General features: G+C 40.2%; 1 long non-coding RNA gene across 2 annotated transcripts in view; it reads left to right on the forward strand.

The window, feature by feature from the left end:
- The window catches only part of LOC131458558 (uncharacterized), a 109,501-nt gene that overhangs the window by 20,865 nt on the left and 67,451 nt on the right, over positions 1-21,185 (forward strand). For both annotated transcript variants that reach the window (XR_009240107.1, XR_009240108.1), the window contains one exon: positions 2,980-3,022. This is a non-coding gene — a long non-coding RNA (uncharacterized LOC131458558). The remainder of the gene's footprint in view (positions 1-2,979; positions 3,023-21,185) is intronic.

Here is a 21,185-nt window from a genome sequence, read left to right on the forward strand (position 1 = left end):
ACATAGAACAGAAATAAATCATGCTATGACAGGTTCAGCTGTCTGTCATGCATTAACACTTCCTTTGTGTGTGATTATTTCAGTTGTACAGATAATAAGAAGAATGAGAACATTTTAAATAAAATGAAAAAAACTTTTTTAATTAAGAAAGTGAATATCACTGACTGAAGTAAACATCATTCTGTGGACGATCTGAGAAACTTTTCCGTTGATTTTTAATTAGCTGTCAAGTTGTGTATTTCTTGACGTTTTTTTCCAAACAAGTCTGACCTTGAAATTTGTACTGGAGGCTTCAGCTTTATCAAAACATCTTCATCATTGGAGGGACTTTGCTCTTTCAATTTGAAATTGGATTTATTGTGCGGATCGGCTTGAATTTAGGCCGCTGAAGTTCAGTCTAAAGAATTCCACCACAGTCCTGAAAAGAGATGCATTGTTTTTTTTTCCATCTTGATATCCATGTCACGTTTCTGCAGAGAGCCAGCACCCACCTACCGCATGCGGGCCGCTCCCCGGTGCTCGCTTTGTTTCTGGCAGACAGCCCACCTCTTTCCTCGGCTCAGACTCGATCCTGGGAGGTCAAAGAAGATTGGCACCGAGTTAAAAAATGTATGAGCGTCAGACAGTAAGTCAGGGTTAAGTCAACATAATGCAGGGTAACACAGCTACACATATGTGTAACATGTAAGCTGAGTGCATGTACTGTAAACCGGGGTGGATGTGTGTACTGCATGCTAACACACCTTGTGTCACAATCACGTTTGTCGACTGTCTTTTGCAATAAAGGGGCCAGTTTGCTCCAAGCTACTTGTGCACCCATGGCTGCTGCCTGTATGGATTGAACAGCAACATGTTACATGAAAGCATATGTCAGATATTTGAACAAGGACACGGACATGTGTCTGTGTTTTAAAGCTTTCAAGCTTCATATTGACTGATGTAGCTTAATGGAAACGTCCTCTTCTCACAGTAAAGTGCAGTAGAAGCAAACATTTCTGGCTGTACTTGAGTGTTGCAGTGTCCGTCCATCCATTATCTACCGCTTTATCCTCCACCGGAGGGTCGCGGGGGTTGCTGTGCCAATCTCAGCTGACATGGCAACAGGGCGAGAGGCGGGGTACACCACCATCGCAGGGCCACACACATAGAGACAAACAACCATTCACCCATGGTCAATTTAGAGTGACCAATTTACCTGATCTGCAAAAATATTTACCGAAACCTCAAAGTAACATCCTCAAATGTCCTCAAAACACACAGTGTACTGTCACAGAGGAGCAAAGAATCAATACTTTTCATGATTTAGTCGTCAAATACTAACTGTGACACTTGCTGCATTGTTATGTTACGAGTACATGCTGGGCAGAAATATTATTTAAAGAGATTCAGATGAACTCCATGGAAATAAATTGCAAATATAAACGTGCGGTTTGCTTTTCCCCAGGATTAATGACAAAGCCTTACATATTTTCTGTATTCTAGTAAAGTTTTGCTTGAGGTTTAGTGATTTAGTGCCTGTAGTTGTTGGTGGTTACTGGATAAGTGTTTGTGTGTGTGTGTGTGTAGGTTTTTATGCGAGTGAGCTGTAATTTATTTTCTTTGTGCAGTCATTTGATGCTTCTAAATTACCATTGCCACTATTATATTCTATAATATTGTTCCAAGGCGTAATATTTTATCAAACATCATCATTGTCTTTGAAAGCTGTCCATCTTCTTTTTACCATCTCATAATGTCTATATTAATTTGTCTGTATTTTTTTTTTATATAAATATAGAGCGGGTACTGTGTTAAACTCTGGACAATGTGTGATTGAGTAAGTTCCTGATCTATGGGCAAAACTTTATAAAAAGCATTCAGCCCCTGACTGTGTATAGTCACTGCCTGCATTGGGGCATTGAGATATTGCAAAAGTACTAAGGTACAAATGCATTGTAACAGTCAGTTCAACAGGTTTCAGCCAAAACAGCCCACACATGACCACAGTAATGCATATATGCTTACATGCAATGTACATGAAGTGCAGCAGTAATGAACTGTGCATATGTTTGGGCATAATGCAACATGACTGGCAGGCTGCACCACACCCATAGAAACAAATCTGCATTCAGCATAGTAAGCTCCCTCTTAAATAAACCAAATCCATTATGAACTGCTTGAGAGCTTTTGTTTTTTTGTCTTTCTTAAACCAAGAATTAGCCATTATCACTGCAGGACTTTGTCAGTTTAAACCAAAACACTGTGCAGCGGCAAGATACCGCTGTACAGTAGGTGCACCACGTTTAAATGTGTAATAATAATCCATGAATTGAACCGAGCGTGGAACATGCTCTGTCTTAATTATCCCCTCCACCAATTAAATGTCTTGGGAAGCACAGCCGTGCAGAGGTGTGTTCTGTATCACAGCACATTTAGTTTAACTCATTGAGCTTCCCCTCGGGACACTTTAAGTAGGTAGAGGAAGACTACGTTTGACCTAATTCAGGAAGTCTCGTGGGCTGTTAAGGGTAGAATTGTACGTAAGAAATCTATTTTAATAAGTCATAAAATGACCAAACTGTATGTCATCAGAGATTAGGGGAATGTGTTGAACTGAAAATACAGGCTTCACTGATAACGATGGGTCTATTCACAAAATCAACATTTCGTTGCACCTCATTTAAGGCTTTGCTACGCCTCCTTAAAAGTAAGTGCAGGGAATTTATAGACGGATGCCAATCATTTCTTCGACAGGTACACAATTCAGCTTCAGCCAAGGTTGCTCCCTTTTTTATTTTATGTATATAATGCTATTACAGTACGTTATTGCCGCCTTGTCTTCTCCTCTCACCATGTGATAATTCTCCATTTATATGATAATTGATGTTCGTATCAATAAAACAAACTGTGGGGCCGGTAATGTATGAGTATGGGTCTGTGCATGAACCCAGTGTAAGTTCGGGTAAAGGTATAACTCTTTGACTTTTTTATGTCTTTCAGAATCCACCTGACCATCGACAAGAACATCGAGTCTGGGGAGAAGGTAGGAGGGGCTTTTTGAATTTGGATTGTAGTATTTGTTTTAAACGGTCATGGCTACAGTTTTACGTATTTTAAATATTGCCTCTATAGGAGCGTCAACATATGTAATGCACATTTTCGCTGAACTTCTCCCTGCACTTCTCCTCCAACTCCTCTGCTGCCTGTAATGTTTAATATAGTGGAGACGGACTGAAGATGTCCAAAATAGAATTTGTCAAAATAGTAGATAAAAACGTGCTGCTCCTTATCCACTCGCCCTCAGAAAGACACATTAAATCCTGATGTGATCTTGGAGTCTTGAAGAGAACGATATGGAAAGGTGAAAACCCTGGATGCCTTTTTTTTTTTTTTCGTTGGTGATGTATCAAAGAAAAAAAAAAAGGTTGTAGCAGCATGTACACCAAATGAAAACTGGTAGCTGCGCTTGTTTCACATCCTGCAAACTCACAACGTATGGAGTGCAGCCAAAAAGAACTTATCCAGTGTGTAATATCAAGGGAGCACTTAAGTTAGCAATTATTTTGGAATAACTTGACATTGGAGGACATTCAGTGACACTTAACCTATATTATAACCTATATTCTGTATAAATTTTGCGGCTTCACAACACCTCAGGGAGAATGAAGGTGCAAACCTCTTCTGCCCACGCTGGAATAGAAACAAAATTCATCCAAAAGTACAGTCTGTAACCTGGAGAACCAAAAGTATATTTAATTTTTTTGTGAGCACTGGCAGAGAGAGTTAAACCACCAGAAGAAATCCATCCATTCACTCTCTTATCACTTTCAGGGTCTCACACACACACACATATTCCATTACACACACTTTTATGTCATAATAAAGTAGGTGATGGAGCACGGCAGTGGATTTGAAGTACATTCGTACCCAGAACTACAGCATAATGATCACGGGACACATAAACTACATATTCACATAAGCACAGAACAGCCTATTTGCTTCCAGAGGTAAAAAAAAAAAGAAAATTGTCATGACTTCATAAACAGAAACATGCAAACAAGTCGATACAAACTGTGCAAAGTGGAGTAGACGTAATGGGCTTCCTCATTACACTGAGGGAACTCGGACTCTTTGAACAGTAATGATCACTGCAACAGTTTCCCTGCAATCGCCCTTTGAGCCATTACAGCCACTGTCCACTTAGAGGTTTGGGAAACCTTGATTAATCCACGGCATAAAGGTTTTGCTCTCTTCTTCTTTTCTGATCCCTTACTTAAATTTGCCTTTTCTGATATTCGCTAGCCCAATTAGACCTGATGAAGCCTCTGGGACTCTGTAACATTCTGCAGGAATTCCTAATGGCGTGTCATAATTCCTACTGGGGCTTGCAGTTGAACTTTCTTTGTGCACTTTGCTGAGTCCACCCCCATCCACCCCCCGATGTGTTCTTCCCCTTAAAGAGACCAGTAACAGGTTAAAGTGGTTTTGCAGTTTTACAGGCATTACGCTCCTCTCTATAAGCTCCAATATTATGGTGCTGCGGAGTTGCTCTTTTTTTAAATTGCTCACAGTTGCTTTAAGGGGAGATACACGCTCTGCAGGGGATACCACTATTTTCCGAAAAAGAAATCCTCCTTCTCCAACACACTCATCTTCACTGTGTTGTGGCTCTACCCTTTGCCAGTCTTCAGTTTCACTTTAAAGGAGCATTTTCTTATCTGTTGCCAATTATCTCTCTCCCGCGTGCTTCCTCACTCCTCCCAGCTCAGGAGGTTTCCTAATTTGCTGTCAGTTTACATGACAGGTAGAAGTGTAGTAGTAACAAGCTGTCCAACAAAATATGAAATGATTCCCTCCCTGTCCCCGTAAAGGAGAAAAGCCCCATTGCTTATGTTCTGAGGGGAGTAACAACTGTAACTGCCTCAGGTGCAGGTAGTAGCCGCTCTGTGTGCTTTGAAAATTAGTGAAGAGAGCATCTGATAATGACTGTTGGTATGTAGTGATGTAGAATATGCTATAATGGAGCGGTTTCTTCCAGAATCTATTGCACACAGTCCTGCCAAGCAAGTTATCGAGTTAAATCCAATTTTCAATACATCGCCTTCTTAACTTACCTGCAATTCCTTTGACAGCATCATAACTGACTACTACCCTAACTCGTCCATGATCGCATAAAGCCACATTTATTGCTTTTCAGGCACAAAATGACAGTGGCATACATTCTTGTTTGCTCTCAAGTGGTCAGGAACGGGCACTTCTCTTACCCTGTTTGCTGTTTTCCACGGACAGTGAAAGGGAACAGCTTTTTGAGCAGAGATGTTTTCTGTCCTCACAGACCTGGAATCATTTCCTTTCCCCGCTCATTACTCTATGTTTTGGTGAGGTACACTTGCTCCAGTCAACAGCATCTTCTTCCCTCTCACCCCTTTTTACACAACTCTTTCTCACAACCATAAGTGAGATGGAGGAGACCATTGACAAGGGGCTGCATACCTGTGCAGATGAAACGGGCAGTTCAATCTCCAATGGCCACATGCATAATTGCCATGACTGATGGGAGGTGGGCGGAGAATTGATCTGGGGAACTCGTGCGATCCCATTATTCTGCTCCACTTCTGTCTGTCCCCTCTCGAGTCTATTTTTATATCTTTTTTTTTTTCTTTACTCTGGATCGTCCTAGTTGTCTACCCCCTACTTCCCTTTACCTATTCACAAATTTAATTAGTTTTATGGCCAGCTAATAACGCAGCAGCCAGCAAGAGATGTCCTGGAACTGAAAAGAACTCGAGCTTTAGTCCTGATGTCCCGAAGATACAATGGACTGGATTAATAAGGGAATACCTTCATGGATGCAAAGCAGTGACACCGAATAATCTCACACACATTTCTTAATGGATATTTTAGAACATCTTGGTGTTTGTGGGCAAACTAGAGTATATCACGATATATTATAGTGTCTTCTACAATGGATTGATGACAGCCAGCAAAACCTTTTTATATACAGTATATATAACCTTTTTGTCCAAAAGAGCGTGTAGCAGCCAAATGCTTCCTAACATAATACTTTTTGGTTGATTTTAGTAATGTTACCGATGAGTGCAGGCTTAATAGGGGCCATTCACTTTAAGAGCTGGATTTTATTTTTTTGACGTGTGTTAAGTGCGAGTGTGCAGCTGGGAAGGGGAGAGGGGCATGGGATGTTGTGGAAAGGTGGAGGCACACGGTTTTTCTGACCGTGTTAGTTTGTGGATATTTGGATACATTTTGCCTCAAGAAATGTATGGATTCAAGCAAATTTGTGCTATAAATAGTTCCAATAAAAGTTCCAATCAAAACTGTGAAGACAGTTTTTTTTTTTGGACAACAAAACAAGAACACGCGTCAGCCAGAAAACTTCCTCCTTTCTTGATTCAATCATAGATTATAGAGCTTGGAATTCCCTACAGAGCGGTCATCAATCCTCAAAGTCAATCTGTTATTGACTTGGAGGTGAACACTAATGTGTGGATTTTCACCAGTCAGCACCATGTGTCTGGACATGTGATGCTCACACAAATCCTTGTGACCTTTTGTGAGACTCTAACATCTTACATTTTATGCCCAAAAATCCGTGTTTTCCTCGGTAGACAGTCGTGGCTTTTTAGTTTAGAATTTGCATGCTCCACCCTTCCTGCTGCTCTCTGAAGACGTTTTACCACAATACGTATCCAATGCCATAGCTTAATGCAAGAATAGATCAATGTTCTCAAGTTTAGGATTTTCATTATTTATTTTATTTATTATTGTGTGTATATCTGTCTTTTAACATGGTTTTAACCAGACTGCAACCCAGCCACTGGGGGCCATTATTCAGTGTTTTCCCAGTGCTTTAGTGAGAGTAGGGGGACAGGCAGTTTTGGGAATGAGGATGGACAGGATTAGAAATGAGCATATTCGAGGGACAGCTCAGGTTGAATGTTCGGTATTAAAAAGTAAGAGAGGCAAAGTTGAGATGGTTCGGTCACGTGCAGAGAAGGGATGGTGGTGACTATACTGCACAAAGGATGTTGAAGATGGAGGAAACGAGGAAGACCACAGCGACCACGGAGAAGGACAAAAGGGACATATGGCAAGATGGAGGCAGATGATCCGTTGTGGCGACCCCTAAAGGGAGAAGCCAAAAGAAGAAGTTACTTGACCAGACTATATTGACAATATTTGGAGCTGAGTGGTGCAGGAACAGCAGCAGCTGTTATTGGAACATGAAAGCATGCAGCCAGGCAGCTATAAAAAAGAGAGCTTGATTTGTTTTTTGTTCTGTTGGTGGAGCATGCATGTTTAATATCCGGCAATCACGTTTATGAGAGGCACTCTCAGCCATGCAGCAGTGTTACTTCACTCTGTGTACCTGGTGACACAAAAACAAAACGCTGTTGTACTAATTAACAGATATACTTGAGTGGAGCTGATAGGCTTAATCAGAATTGCGCGGACTAATTTGACAAGAGTTTGAATGTAGCAGACATTTGTGCACGTATATTTTAAAAGTTCTGTTCCACAGCTTTAACAACAAGCTCGTGAACATAGTGGATCACTTAGCTGCTATAGAGTCGCATGTTTTTCTCAGGAGTTGGTGGACAATATAGGTGACTCATTATAGTACTCCTTGCTGTTAAGGGGGGAAAAAAAATTGGTTTATATTGTTTGGTAAAGTGAAACCTATGGTTTCGACAATGCAGCCTAGTTTTTGAATATTAGAAAGGGATTTTTGTGGAGTCTGTACTGACAGATGTTCATTCATGTGCACAACTAATTAATTCAAACAAAGTCAAACGAATCAGTCTAACTAAGGCTTTATAATTATGTGTTGATTCTGAGCATGGATCTGGGAGAGCAGCTTTGGACTGTAATCTTTAAGCAGCTCAAACGAACTTTCAGGACACCTTTATTGTCTGGTGTGCCAGTATGACTGCGAAATTAAGACAGGAGCTTGGAGGTTTGAGGATTTGTCAGTGGTGTGATCACTGGTCGTGTTCAGGCCGTGACCTCTGTCACAAAGTGGAAAAAGTGAGCTGCAAAGCCTCTATTGCTCGGCTTATCTCCAAGCGGTGCTGACCCAGTGCACTGGTTCTGTGCAGCTGCTCTGCAAACAGTGGGAAACCATATGGTGCGTAATGGTGTCACATACTTGCATAGGTGTAATAGATGTATAATATTTTTGCAGGCTGCTGTTTCCTTTGACATCTATTTTGCATTATGCTGCTTTGAGATCGATGTTGCTGGCAGGTGTTTGACAGAACATTTTGTATGTTACAGTGACACATTATGCATTTGTGTTCCTGAAGTTAGTTAGCATTTCATACAGTCTCACCAAAAGATAAACAGTTATCAGTCAGAGTGGCCCTTGGTGCCATTCACAGCAAATTGTTTTTTTTTATACCCATAGGTGAGTGAATTATATATTCCGCCAAATATGGCCAATATGGCAGCGCTCAAAATATACTTGAAACACTTTCAGCCATTGGATAACTTCAGTAGCACGCTTCAGTAAATCATGCTATGTCAAGGAAAGACTAAAGAAGGCCAACGTTATACTGCTAATTCCTCCCGGTTTGAGAATATGTGTTCGAGTTGGCAGAATCCGTATCTGGGCTGTTTGCCAGAAAGTGGCTGACATCCGTCAATGTCAAGATTTAAATCACAGGAAAAGCATAAAAGATGAAATAGCCCCCGGTAAACTCACAGTAGGTTTAAACAAGCATGGGAATCCTTATCAGTGAGTGTTGAACCGCTCTCACACTCTGGTAAATCTTTATTTTTGAATCAATAAATTTGGAGTTTTTCAAAGTGTTTGTCGTGTTGTGACTGTAAATTGTCAGATTTAGGATAAGAGCAATCCGTCTGACTTTTTAAAGTCATATTAACTTATGAAGTGGTATTTTAGTTTATACTCGGACAAAAAATAGATTCAATAAATACATGCAAGCAGCATAGTGTGCAGTAACAGCTGTTTGTTGTTCGAGGTATTGAGGAGATCTGTCTGACAGATTAAATAGCCACACAAAAAAATGTACTGCTGAACATTTATTTATTTCATTTGGGGAAAGAAAAGCAGGTGTGCAGCATCCTTGTGGAAAAGAAAGGTGCTGTCTGTTCCATTCTTAGTTTGCGCTGCACAAACTTTTTGACGAAGAGCTTTATATTTTTAAATGTTAAATGTGAAATATCAAATATACTATTACATTATTAGGTCATTCACTGACCTTTTCATGGACCTCAGTCCTTGACACAAATTTCACTACGTTCATTGGAGCCTTTTTCGTCACCCTCCTGCACCCTGGGTAAATAAAATAGATTCTGTGTCACACAATGGAAATGACAAGAGTAGAATGGAGATAGAGGAAATCTCAGCTTAAGGCTCCCTCGCCTGAAGGAAAAGGTTGTAGCAGCTTTAACAAACCCTTCAACATTTTCCCTCTTCTTCTTTGTCTACAAAGTAGTTTCACATTTATCAGCACTGTCAAGCGTTGTCACCAATCGCGCAGCACGGCGTCTATGACATTTCCTTTATATAACCTCCTGAAAATGAGACGTCAACCCCCAACTTTGTCACAGAGGTCTTGAACGCGGCAGGCCCTGCACTTTTTTATTAACCTCTTTTTCGCTCAGCTGAAAGTGTTCAAAACAGCCAAGTATCAAGCATATAAAGAACAGTTATCCATTAATAACTCCAGATCTGTCCTAAAAATACCTTTAATCTCAAAATGTATTTTTAACAAAGTGTTGCTTAGCAACTTCTGAAACTCATAAACAGGCACAGCAATTGCAATTAGTTTTTTTTTTTATCAACTCCACATCACCAAGACATCATTAACAAAATAGAGGTATAAAATGGTAATCACTCAGTCCTGGTTCTGCTTGGTTTTACAGCAGCATTCATCCCCACATAGATCAAATCATCTTAATTGATCGACTACAGGTGAATACACTCGTCCCTGAATTGGTTTTTATTGTACCTAAAACACATAGAGGCGTTCAAACTGTGACTACAAACCTTTGCCACTAACATTTGGAGTTCCAGAGAACTAAATTCTGGGCCAAATCCTCCTCTGGTGTATATGTTACCTCTTAATATGGGCAAAATGGGCAGCCCGTGGCCAAGTGGAAAGGGAACTTGGCTTGTAACCGGAAGGTCCCCACCAGGTACCCAACCCCCATTGCTCCCCGGGCGCTACTCAGTGTGGCAGCCCACTGCTCCTAATTCTAGGATGGGTCAAATGCAGAGAGATAATTTCCCTAAGGGGATTAATAAAGTATATATTCTATTCTATTCTATCAACCTGATAAATCAGTATATGGCATCTGAAATGTAATGACCCTGAAAACATGTACCCCCTTTCTACTCTCTCTACTGCCGTGCTACTATCATGGACTGGATGTCCCTTAACCATCTACCATTCGATCTAAGTTTCAACTCCTTCACAGGAAGCCTTGGTATTCGAGCTGAAACATATACTCGATTATTAAGCCATCACTAAATGAGTCGTTTACTATTTTGATAATCGATTAACTGTTTTGAAGCATTTTTCATGATTAAAGCAAGATTTCTGATTGTTTCAGCTTCTTAAATGTGAATATTTTCTCAGTCCTTTGCCCCACATAACAAAGAAATCTTTAAAAGTGAATAATTTTGGTTTGTGGACAATCACAAGACATTAGAGAACCTTATTCATTTCCAGGTTTAACAAACACTGATTCAACATTTTCAACCTTTTCTGATATCTTAAACGATTACTTGATTAATCGAGAAAATAATCGACAGATTAATCGATTAAATAATTGTGAGTTGCTGCTCTACTTGATGTCATTTATGACATCAATGCTTGAAAATGATTTCAAGCATTTTTGTCTGACGATTAAGAAACTTCAAGAAAAATCCAACCTGTCTTTGCTCTCACACAGAGACCTGTTCATTCCATATCTCAGTGCATGGTGACACATTTTACTGTTAACTGTGAAAGGTCACCATGGTAACAACTGGACGAACCTGATCTGAAGTTTTGGACTGCCCCTTATACTGTAGATAACTGGAAGAACGTCAGTGGTCTGAAGACGACAAGTGTAAAAACAAGTGTAGGGAATCATGGAAAAGTGATATAAGGATGCATTTCAAATAATATAGTGTACATAAATTCATAAATTACTATGTAATTGACCTTTGTTTTGTTTTTTTTAATCATTTTCTGTGGTTTCCTTTTATATTCCTGTCAGGTTCTCGTACTCTACAACTTTTAATCTACTAACTCATATTACTTTCTCCACGGCTACGACCTTCCCTCCCCCGTGAAGATCAATGCTTTCCTTCTAATCGTCTAAAGGGTTCCTCTACTGGTGCGCAACACTCATTCTCGGTATTACATGTAAACTCCTAAATCTCAGCACAAATATGGAGCTACTGTATATGATCAATAACACTTTGTTAATGGAGGGGGAGGAACAATGTGGTGGGAAAATGAAATCTGGGTATAAAGGTATTAGGTCACACATAATAATAATCCTAGACAGGAAACAAATCAGCGTGTTGAGATTACCCTGGTTTCACACGGTTTGTTTAATAAGAGACAAATGGTAAATTATTAATTATTAATAACTTGTTTTTTCAAGATGCCACCATCGTGTTTACACACACAGGGTTTGTGATCGTCTCAGTAAGGATATTACATGTAGGGTTGCTGTTATTCAGCCATTACTTTTCTAATTTATTACTGACCTTCCTTAAAGTAATTTTTGTGCATTTGTGTGCTGGCACTCATGATGACAGAGTGCTCCCACGGTGCTGCATGTTTTTAGTCATTCAGTGCGTTCAGGTACAGAAGGTGTGCCATTCACGTTGTTGCCTCTGGGTGATGGAGGTTATTTATATACCCGCGTGTGTTTATTACATCATTTTGGTGCGGCACAGCGATCTGTCACTTGATCGTGACATTTTATGGGAACAAGAAGTCACTTTTCAGCTGAGCTGACAGGACATAATGCAGCCGGTGTTGTTCTTTGCAACTCTGTCCTTGTCTCTAAATGGGCAATCCACCCTTGCCTTATTCACACAATTTCCCTCCAGCAGTCCATTGTTTGGCTTTCTGCAAAGCCCAGAGGGAGCAGCTTATTTACCCCAGAGGTCATACTAAAAATCCCAGCCTAGCAGAGCTGTATGATATGATAATACGCTGTGGGACTTAGTATCGGTCATAGAGAGTAAAGTATTAGTACCGGGGATTGTTATCGCACACAGGCTTTGTCGAGTGTTTCTGTTGAAGCTATAACCAGGATTTGTCTTGATCCAGGTTATATGAATAATTCCCTCTTCTTTATTTCCAGTAAACACAGGAGCAGGTTGATGTGCTCAGGTGCTCAGTGTAAGCGGAGTCGTACGGCGCTTAGTAATTGGTACATTGGAATCAGTGTACGGTGATTTAGTTGCATGCTTGGATTACTGAGTCAGGTAAAATGGCTTTTCCCTCTCCCTTGTACAACATAAGTAGGTCAGGCAGTCACTTCGTAATGAAGTATAGAAATACCGGCAGAAAAAGGTCCTGCTGACAACAGGTGGCCTTCTGTAGATCCCTCTGGCCGTGAAAGCTATACCCTCCTAGTTTGAACCAGTGTGTCCCCTTGCATACAGAGTTTTTTTGTTATCTTTGCCCACTTACTGCAGCATCTATTTCTGTTCTCCTTACTGACAAACAATCAGAATGGAAGGGTTCTTTGTCTCCAGTTGTATGCATCGTGGGAGTCCGGTGGGCCACCTGCCCCGTCGTCACAGCTACAGGCTTTACCAGATGTGAGCCTACATATTTTCGGTATCTCCTTTGCTCTCTCTTTCTCTCATCTTCCGCTTAATTTTCATTCACACGCGCGTTGTCAAAGTTTTTTGAAGGTATTATTTTCACACGCACTCAAAATGTGTCACAGCACGCTTTACACTTCAGTAACAAAAGCACATGCCCTACATTTTAAGCCTTTTGTACAATGTGCTTGGAAAATAGCTTAGCTGCTTATGTGGGGAAGCAGAAATAGTGTCAATTACTAAGATATACTGTGTCTAAATTTGGATGCCGGGGACTCTCCTCTCCAAGGCAGAAGAGGATGAATGTGAACCGGAAACTCCCACGGGGAGGAAAACATCTGCCAGCCAAAACAAAGGTCGGGGGGTGGGAGGTACTGTATATCCTCTGGTCGCAGAAATGCAGTATTTAGACCTGCACATTTGACACATACCTGTGCTGCTGCTCCTCGGAAGATAGAGTCGCTGTGTCGTGGTGCCGTTTTCCCTTGTTCACACAGCGCTTATATAAACCGAGTCACAGCTGCGGGTGACGCGGCTCTAAAAAGTCCCCGTTTAAAGTTGTTGTATTTGATTTTCCATCTGTGGCACTGTGTCTGAAACCTTGCATGCAATGGTGGCATCTTGACGATCATTTTGGCTTTGTGGTGGAAAAAAGGACGGATACAAACAACTGGGGATATGTCAGCGGACCAATTTGTTGTATTATGAATGTGTAGTTACGCCCTACACTGTACTTTGTTAACATCTAAATCATTTTAAATACGTCTTAATATTGCAATAGCCTGGCAATGTAGTTTTACATCAAGCATTGCTTCCTCACTTTAGTGGTATACATCACCTACAACCAAGGCAGAGCCAATTTCTCTGATTTGCATACACTTAATTGTGACATGATTAAAAGCCTGCGGAGAGCGGCCCACAGCGTGGCCTGCATGTCCTCATTTCCCTCTGTCCTATCACATTTTTCCACTTCAGTGAGTCTGTTATACCCTTAATGGTTTCTGCGTGAGCAGCGGTGAACATGGCCATTCACAGATAGAAGGTCCAGATGTAGCTGCAGTCATTTGCTGCTGTCTTCTGCTTACTTCTGTTGTTGCTCCTAGTCGCTTACTTCTGTTGTAAACAGAATTAAAGACAGTTGAATGCATATTTGGTGTCTCAAGGAACTTGGGTCCGTAGGTTTTCCCTTGAACCTATGACACTTGGACTTGTTTCTGTTTTTTTTGTTCATGTAATTTCACACCGAGTCATTTTGTCTTCGTTTGTGTTGTGCTGAGTCTGCAGCATGTCTCGTGCCATTGCTTGCATTGTTTATTGCTAACATTATGTAATATAACAACATTATATGGCACTAAAGTGACGGCAAGTACTGCGTTTTCTTAAACAGCAGTAGGGAAAATGTATGTAAGTAATTAAAAACAATGGGGCAACAGAAAATCACACACAAGCGCGGTGCAACATAACCTTGAAAATAGCATTAACAGAAGTTTGGAACGATGCAACACTTTTAGATACTGTAAGAAAACTGAAAAAAGTCCAGCACTTCACTTTAATAGAGGGAATTAAAATCACATACAGCGGCTGGAATATCGATTTCACAAGAAACCTCTGTGTCTCCAGTCTAGTTTTTCCAGCCCTTTTAGTGAAAAAACAACCCTTAACAACTCCCTTATATATATATATATATAAGAAAAAGGACATAAAAGAAGACAGCGGTGGATTTGTGGTACAGCAGGTCGTCTTTCAAGTAAAAAGGTTGTGGGTTTGATCCCTGGCGAGCCTGTGCGCTGAAGTGTGTCATGTGTCTGATGTGCTCCTGCAGCATATGAATGGGTTTGATGAATGTGTAATCGAAAAGAGTGCTGCACTCACTGTGAACGTGTGAATGGCAAAATCTGTAGCGTGAAGCAGCTTTGACTGATCATCATGAATAAAAAAAAAAGCTAAATATAAAAACAGAAGAGCACTTTGTGCTTATATAAATGCATCACTGATATGTTGAATATACTAATTGCTGGCATTCTTGTCTAATTAAATATTATACATCTTCTACAGCTTTATCCTCCACATGAGGGTCGCGGGGGGTTGCTGTGCCAATCTCAGCTGACATAGGGCGATGGACAGGCTACACAACCATTCACGGCCAAGTTAGAATGTCCAATTTCCCTAATCCCCATAATGCATGTTTTTGGACTGTGGGGAGAACCCAGAGAAAACCCCACGTGCACACGGAGAGAACATGCAAACTCCACGCAGAAAGGCTCTTTATTATCCAGCTATAAACTTCAAATTTCTTGCAGCTTAGACATAAGGCACAAAGGCCTTTTGAAATGGATAAATACAGCTGCAAAGTAGTAATGCTGCATATTTTCTACAGTCATAATTGATATACGTTTTATCTGAAAGCATTGAAGTATTTTATTTCATGAATCTGCATAATTTTGTCAGAGTTGCTGGAAAGAATTTATTTCTTTACACATGAACGGTCATTAAGAACAAAACAAAAAAACACGTAGGTTTTTGAAGTAATGTTGCCTTGGCGGACCGGTGAATGTTGAAATATTGAATGTTCACACAATTGCAAAGGGGGAATATGCTGTGATGCAGGATCATGGCCTCAAAGAAGAGGAATTCATTCAACATCAAGCTAGTCGTTTTACTTTATACATGCAGTATATATATATATTTATGCTCGTTAATATTCTTTCCTACTTTGTTTCCTCTCTTCTTCCTTCTTCCCAAAGAAGAAAGACGTGTTCGACCTAAAGCAGAGGTGAAGCAGTGTAACTCCCATTCAATCTCCATTTTCATAAACACCTGTTTAAGAGATGGCGACAATATTATGCTTTTATGCTTTCTTTGTTTTCTTTCTCTTGTTCTGTGTTCACATGGCTTCACAAGCTTCTGATTTAATTTGTAGCTCTTTGGTGGCTCTTCACTGTCAGCTCAACATAGTTAACATTTAACATTTTACCATTGAAGTATAAGCAGACACATTTATCCAAAGCGGCTTACAAAAAGAGGAATAAGCTACTTCGAAGTCATAGTCTTGGAAAGAACTCCATTAGATAGGAACAGTGGACTGACAGAGGGTGAGAGTGCCGAGGTGGATCCAAGTGCAGAAGGAGATCGTGTAGGGGAGGGGGGTAAGGTAAGTGCTAGGACAGAAGATGCTCTTGGAAGAGCTGGGTCTTCAAGAGCTTCTTGAAGATAGACAGGGACGCCACTGTTCTGGTTGCACTCGGTAAGTCATCTGGATCCGTCTGGATTGTCACGTGCGGGGTGTTGGCACCGGCAGACGACAATCCTTTAATGAGCGGAGTAGTCGAGGGCTAACCTAAGCCTTTAGGAGAGCATCTAAGGAGGTGGGAGCAGACCCATGAAGCACTTTGTGGGTTAGCATCAGTGATTGAAGGGTAGCTGAAGTGGAACTCAATGAACAGAGGGGTGACATGTGCGAGCCACCACGTTCTGAACCATTTGTAGCGGTTTCACAGCACAGGTCGGGAGGCCTGTTAGCAGGACATTGCAGTAGTCAAGACGGGAGATGACCAAAGCCTGTGCTAGGAGCTGGGTAGCTGGTAGTTAATGCAAGCTTTACTAAGATTGTGGCTCGACCAGCTACCATGACCACACACAACCTGGCAGGACCCAATGGTGTCCACACTGAAAGGCAGTGAAGGATAATTACTTCCTTTACTCGATGCAGACCAACTAAACCATTCATGATTAATTCCGTGTCCTGTTCCGTGTTCATCTTTCTTTTTAAATGAAATTCTACCTTGAAATTCACAAGGTAGTATTTTTACATCACATTCATTTCATACACGCATCTTATTTGGACAACTTTCTGGCAGTAATAGATGAGCATGTTTCTCCAGGGGAGCAGCTCTACTATAAGGTGTTTATTGGTTGACTCGAGAGGTTAACTTGGCCGTATTTCAGGGAGATGAAAATGCATGTCCCCAGGATGTGGGCAGGCAGACAATCATAAACATATTCCTCCAAATGTTAGTCCTCCCACTGTGATGAAAGAATACAGAATAAGTATGTTCATGCCGCGGGGAACAGTCTGAGATTTTATACCTTATAGCATTAAATGCTACATGCACTCAAAAGGTGTTTTTGTAGTGTACTAAGATTGAAACACTTACGTTAATCAAAAAGAGATCAGACTAAGGGAGTGAGAAAAGGGATGGATATGTGTGTGCAGTTAATTATTCTGAGTAGCCAGAGAGAGAAATGGACATCTGCTCTTTTCATGAAATACACAATATGAATACATTACCAAGTGTTTTTAAAAAGAAAAAAAAAAACAAAAAACTTCAAGGTCAACCCAAGCAGATATTGATGAATGCTGTTGTGGACTGCTTGCTGAGAGTTGATTCTAATTTAGACAATAAAGCAGCTGTTAAAATAATAAAAGCGGCAAAGACCAGTGGTGTGTGCTTCCACAATATAACAAAACAATACTGTGGGATCAAAAGTAACTTTAAGTTTTAAAAAACAATCTCCCTTAAAGTAGCGTGAAGGTGTTTTTCTGAAGGAAGTGGAAAAACATCAAGGGTTACGCATATTTACGAGTTTGTATTCACTCGCTGGTGTTTTACTTTGTGACGGTTTAAAGCGAGACCAAAGCAAGACATTATTATTGTTATATTTATGGTTTAGGTTTGTGTTTACTTTTGTCTTACAGCATGCTTTTGATTTAGATTTTTTTTTTTTTTGCCGTGACTTCTAGAAACACTTTAAAAATCACCTGTATTTATTCACTTTATTCCTTTGAATATATTCTGATGACACCCATTTATCCAACTTCCTCTGCCGAGCAATCTCTTCCATTGCTCGCTATAAATAACATGCTGAACATGGGCCAACATCTCAAAGAAATTACCACATCACACTGCGGACAATTTTCCATGTCTTTTGTTTTATTTGAATTGCAACAAGGAAGTCGGCCTGCGGGATTCATACGGAATCCTCATCTATTCACATCGTTGCACACAACTGCATTTGTATCTAATCTCATTAAACCACAAAAAAAAAACTGCATATCTTTTCATGTCCATGCACCATAAGATTCAAAATTAATTTCACACAGGCCGTGTGTGAATGTCGTTTTTTATTTGGGGGGGAAAAAAGTCATTTGCAACGGGCACGTTTGGATAATTACTTTTTTCAACCACGTTCTTTTATCAATCTTCAGGATGAATATCAGTCGGAGGCTTCGCTGTAGTACTACTTGTGAGTTCCCTCATCCCGCTGTCGTAGTAAATATGGATGAGAAGTGTTTTTGCTCCACAGCTGAACGGTCCTTGATGCAACATTGAAAAGGAGCATGCATATTCATATATTCACATATTCATATGTATAGCACTTAGTATGCACTGTAGATTTAGATGTGCTATTATATTCACTGGAATGTTAAGGCGTCCATTTACATGCAGTGGTTTAAGTGGAGTAATACTGTGGCTGCAGATTGCTCACTTAGTTCAGTTCATCGCAGTTTGGCATTGATTTGGAGTCAGTGGGTCACATGACATTAGCTTTTTTAATACTGGTCATTGTATGAACTAAGAATATTTATATTAAATAAAAAAAGTACACTCTAAAACCTGATACCAAGAGGTGTGTCTTATTCATCTATTGGTTACTAACACAATCTGGCATTGGTTTGGAGTCAGAGGATGATATGACATACAGTATGATGGGTGATACATGTTGTTTTTTAGATATTTTTATGGGAGGCTAAAAATATTCACGTACAATGCACCCAACAATTTGCACTATAATCAGTTGTATGCAGGTTTTTAATTGGGCTTGCATAATTCAGCATCTTTGATTACTATGTAAATGATTTGGACAAGAAAAAGACATGTATCCATTTTGTATATACTAATGTCATGTCAATCCCACGTTTATTTTCATAATTGGTGAATCTGACGATTGTTTTCTCGATCAATCGAGTCATCATTTGGTTCAGAAAATGCTAAAAACGTTAATAAGTGTTTGTCAAACCTGGAAGTGATGATGTTCTCAAATGTCTAGTTTTGTCCACAAGCCAAAATCATTAACTTTTAATAAATGATGTGTTACATGGAGCAAAGAAATGAAGAGAATATTCTTATTTAAGAAGCTAAAACAACCAGAAATCTTGTTTTAATCATGAAAAATCAAATTGTTGAAAATTAATTTAGTATTTCAGCTTCGATGTTCCAGCATGCAGGACATGTCTGTGGGCAGTCACGTCAGTGGACTAGCAGCGTGTTAATAATAATATGTCTCTTTACCTGCATGTGTGCTATGTTACACAGTGTCTCTAATCTCTTCACAGCAGCACAGAGGCCTTGTTATCTTGACAGAACAGTGGCTCATTACAGACTCTCAGTGTCTTTGTCTGTCCTGTTCAGAGGAACCCTTCCCTTATTGCCAGCCATAGACAAATGTAAGTTATTGAGTTATAAGCACAGCACCAGCTGAGACGTCACGACTCACTCGAAACAACATGTCAATAAATGGTTAAGGCAGTTGTGTAGGTGATCTTTAAACCATACAGCCAAGGGACCGTAAAGAGGCGTCAGCACTGATTTACAGCAATGTTCAACGCTATGGAACAAGTGCACCGCTGTAGTTTATGTGTAGAGATGATATCCATTGTCATTAAGCATAGTTTTAAGTGTAAAGCGGTCGATAAAAGGGAATGGCGATGCTGCAGAGTAAGTAGTACAGAAAGTGTCTTTTTTGCATTCCAACTAAAGCAAGGCGTGCATAAACAAAATCATTTCCTGAGCCTGTTAGGAATAACTGTTCAGTGATGATAAAGCATAACAGAATCGTCCTTGTTATACTGTGTACGCTTGATTAACACTAAGCTTGAAGGATGCGCCGAGAAAAAATGCATACTTGTAGTTTTTAACATTTTTGTCTTCGATAAACTGGTGAGTTTTTGGCCAAATTTGCCTCGTTAAATTCCACTCTCTGCATATGGACATCATTATATACGGCACAGCTGTGAGTGTTCCCGACTTTCACACTCGCTGTGAGGAGCCAGTGGGAACGGCTCACTTATCTGCACGAAATCATTAGAGATTAAATTCCCTGTTTGCTTGAAAACGATTAAAATCAACGCTCATTAATCAAAACACTGGGTTCTTTGTTGATTAACAGACGAGTCGTCACAGCCGTAGTAATTATAATCTATAAAATACCTTAAAAAGAAAGTAACTAGAATAGACCTAGAAATATAGATGAATAGTAATCGATAAGTTGTTGCAGCTTTGTTTTATCTTAAAGGACACCTGTTTCCGATTGTGTTGACATTTCAGTTCATTTGCCGAGTTCACGCGGTTCATGACCGAATTACCCGAGGTTTATCAGGCTGCACGATTGGTGTGTGTTGCACCAGTAAAAGGTGCCCAGCTGTTGACAGACTTCTCTCTAAATTGTACTTCATAACATAAACTGTGGCGTAATCCTCCACCCATCACATCCTAGTGGTTTTATATTACTCACCCCTCCCTCCCCGCCCTCATTGATTGGCGGTGGAAGACGTGAGAGACTTGCGTGTCGTCAAAAAAGATTATCAAAGCAGCGGGCTTGAAATGTTTAGTTTGAAGTGGGAAAGTGATTCGAGTTAATTGCTAGTGTGAGGGCAGCCTGTGAATGGCAGATTGTGGAAGGGAGCGTCGGTTGCTAATAAACAAGTCATTAGCTATTAGATCATGGGCGGCCATAAAGCTGGAATGAATAGAGAAGGCAGTGAGATTAAGTGCTGGTACCAAAGGTGTTTCATACACCAGTGTGCATCACTGGTGTTCTTAAAGCTTTTTTTGTGTGTGGTCTTGTCCACATCTGTGTTTTGAAGGCAGCTGCATATGAACCTGCTGCACATTTGACCTCTGCTCGCACTGATGTTTAAGTTTAGTACAAAAAATGCTAAATTTGGCAACACCATAACCATGGTAATGAGGTTCTTCATTTGTTTGTAACACATCAAGCTTACATCCAGCAGAAACACCCTTTTCCTCATTACATTGTAGTTAGCAGCTATATACACTAACTACACTTCTGCACTGGGAATTTGGACACAAGGTTTTAATGTTATTGGGAACATTATTACCCAAGTCAGTGTCGACTTGTTCTGTAGACCTTGTTTGTTTTTTTCTAACCTCTTTATTGACCTGTCAGACACTTTTACAAACTAGACACACAAACGATAGGAAATGTGTTTCCATTTTAAAGCTGCAAATAAGTTGCATAAACAGTCATAAACCGTGCTAGATGTCACACGTGACACTGTCCGATAGGGCTACATGATTCTGGAAAAAATGGGAATCGCACATGTTTTTTTTTGGCTTCAAATTGAGATCACGATTCTCTGGCG

Source organism: Solea solea, chromosome 4 (genome assembly GCF_958295425.1).
Source record: "Solea solea chromosome 4, fSolSol10.1, whole genome shotgun sequence".
Lineage (NCBI taxonomy): Eukaryota > Metazoa > Chordata > Actinopteri > Pleuronectiformes > Soleidae > Solea > Solea solea.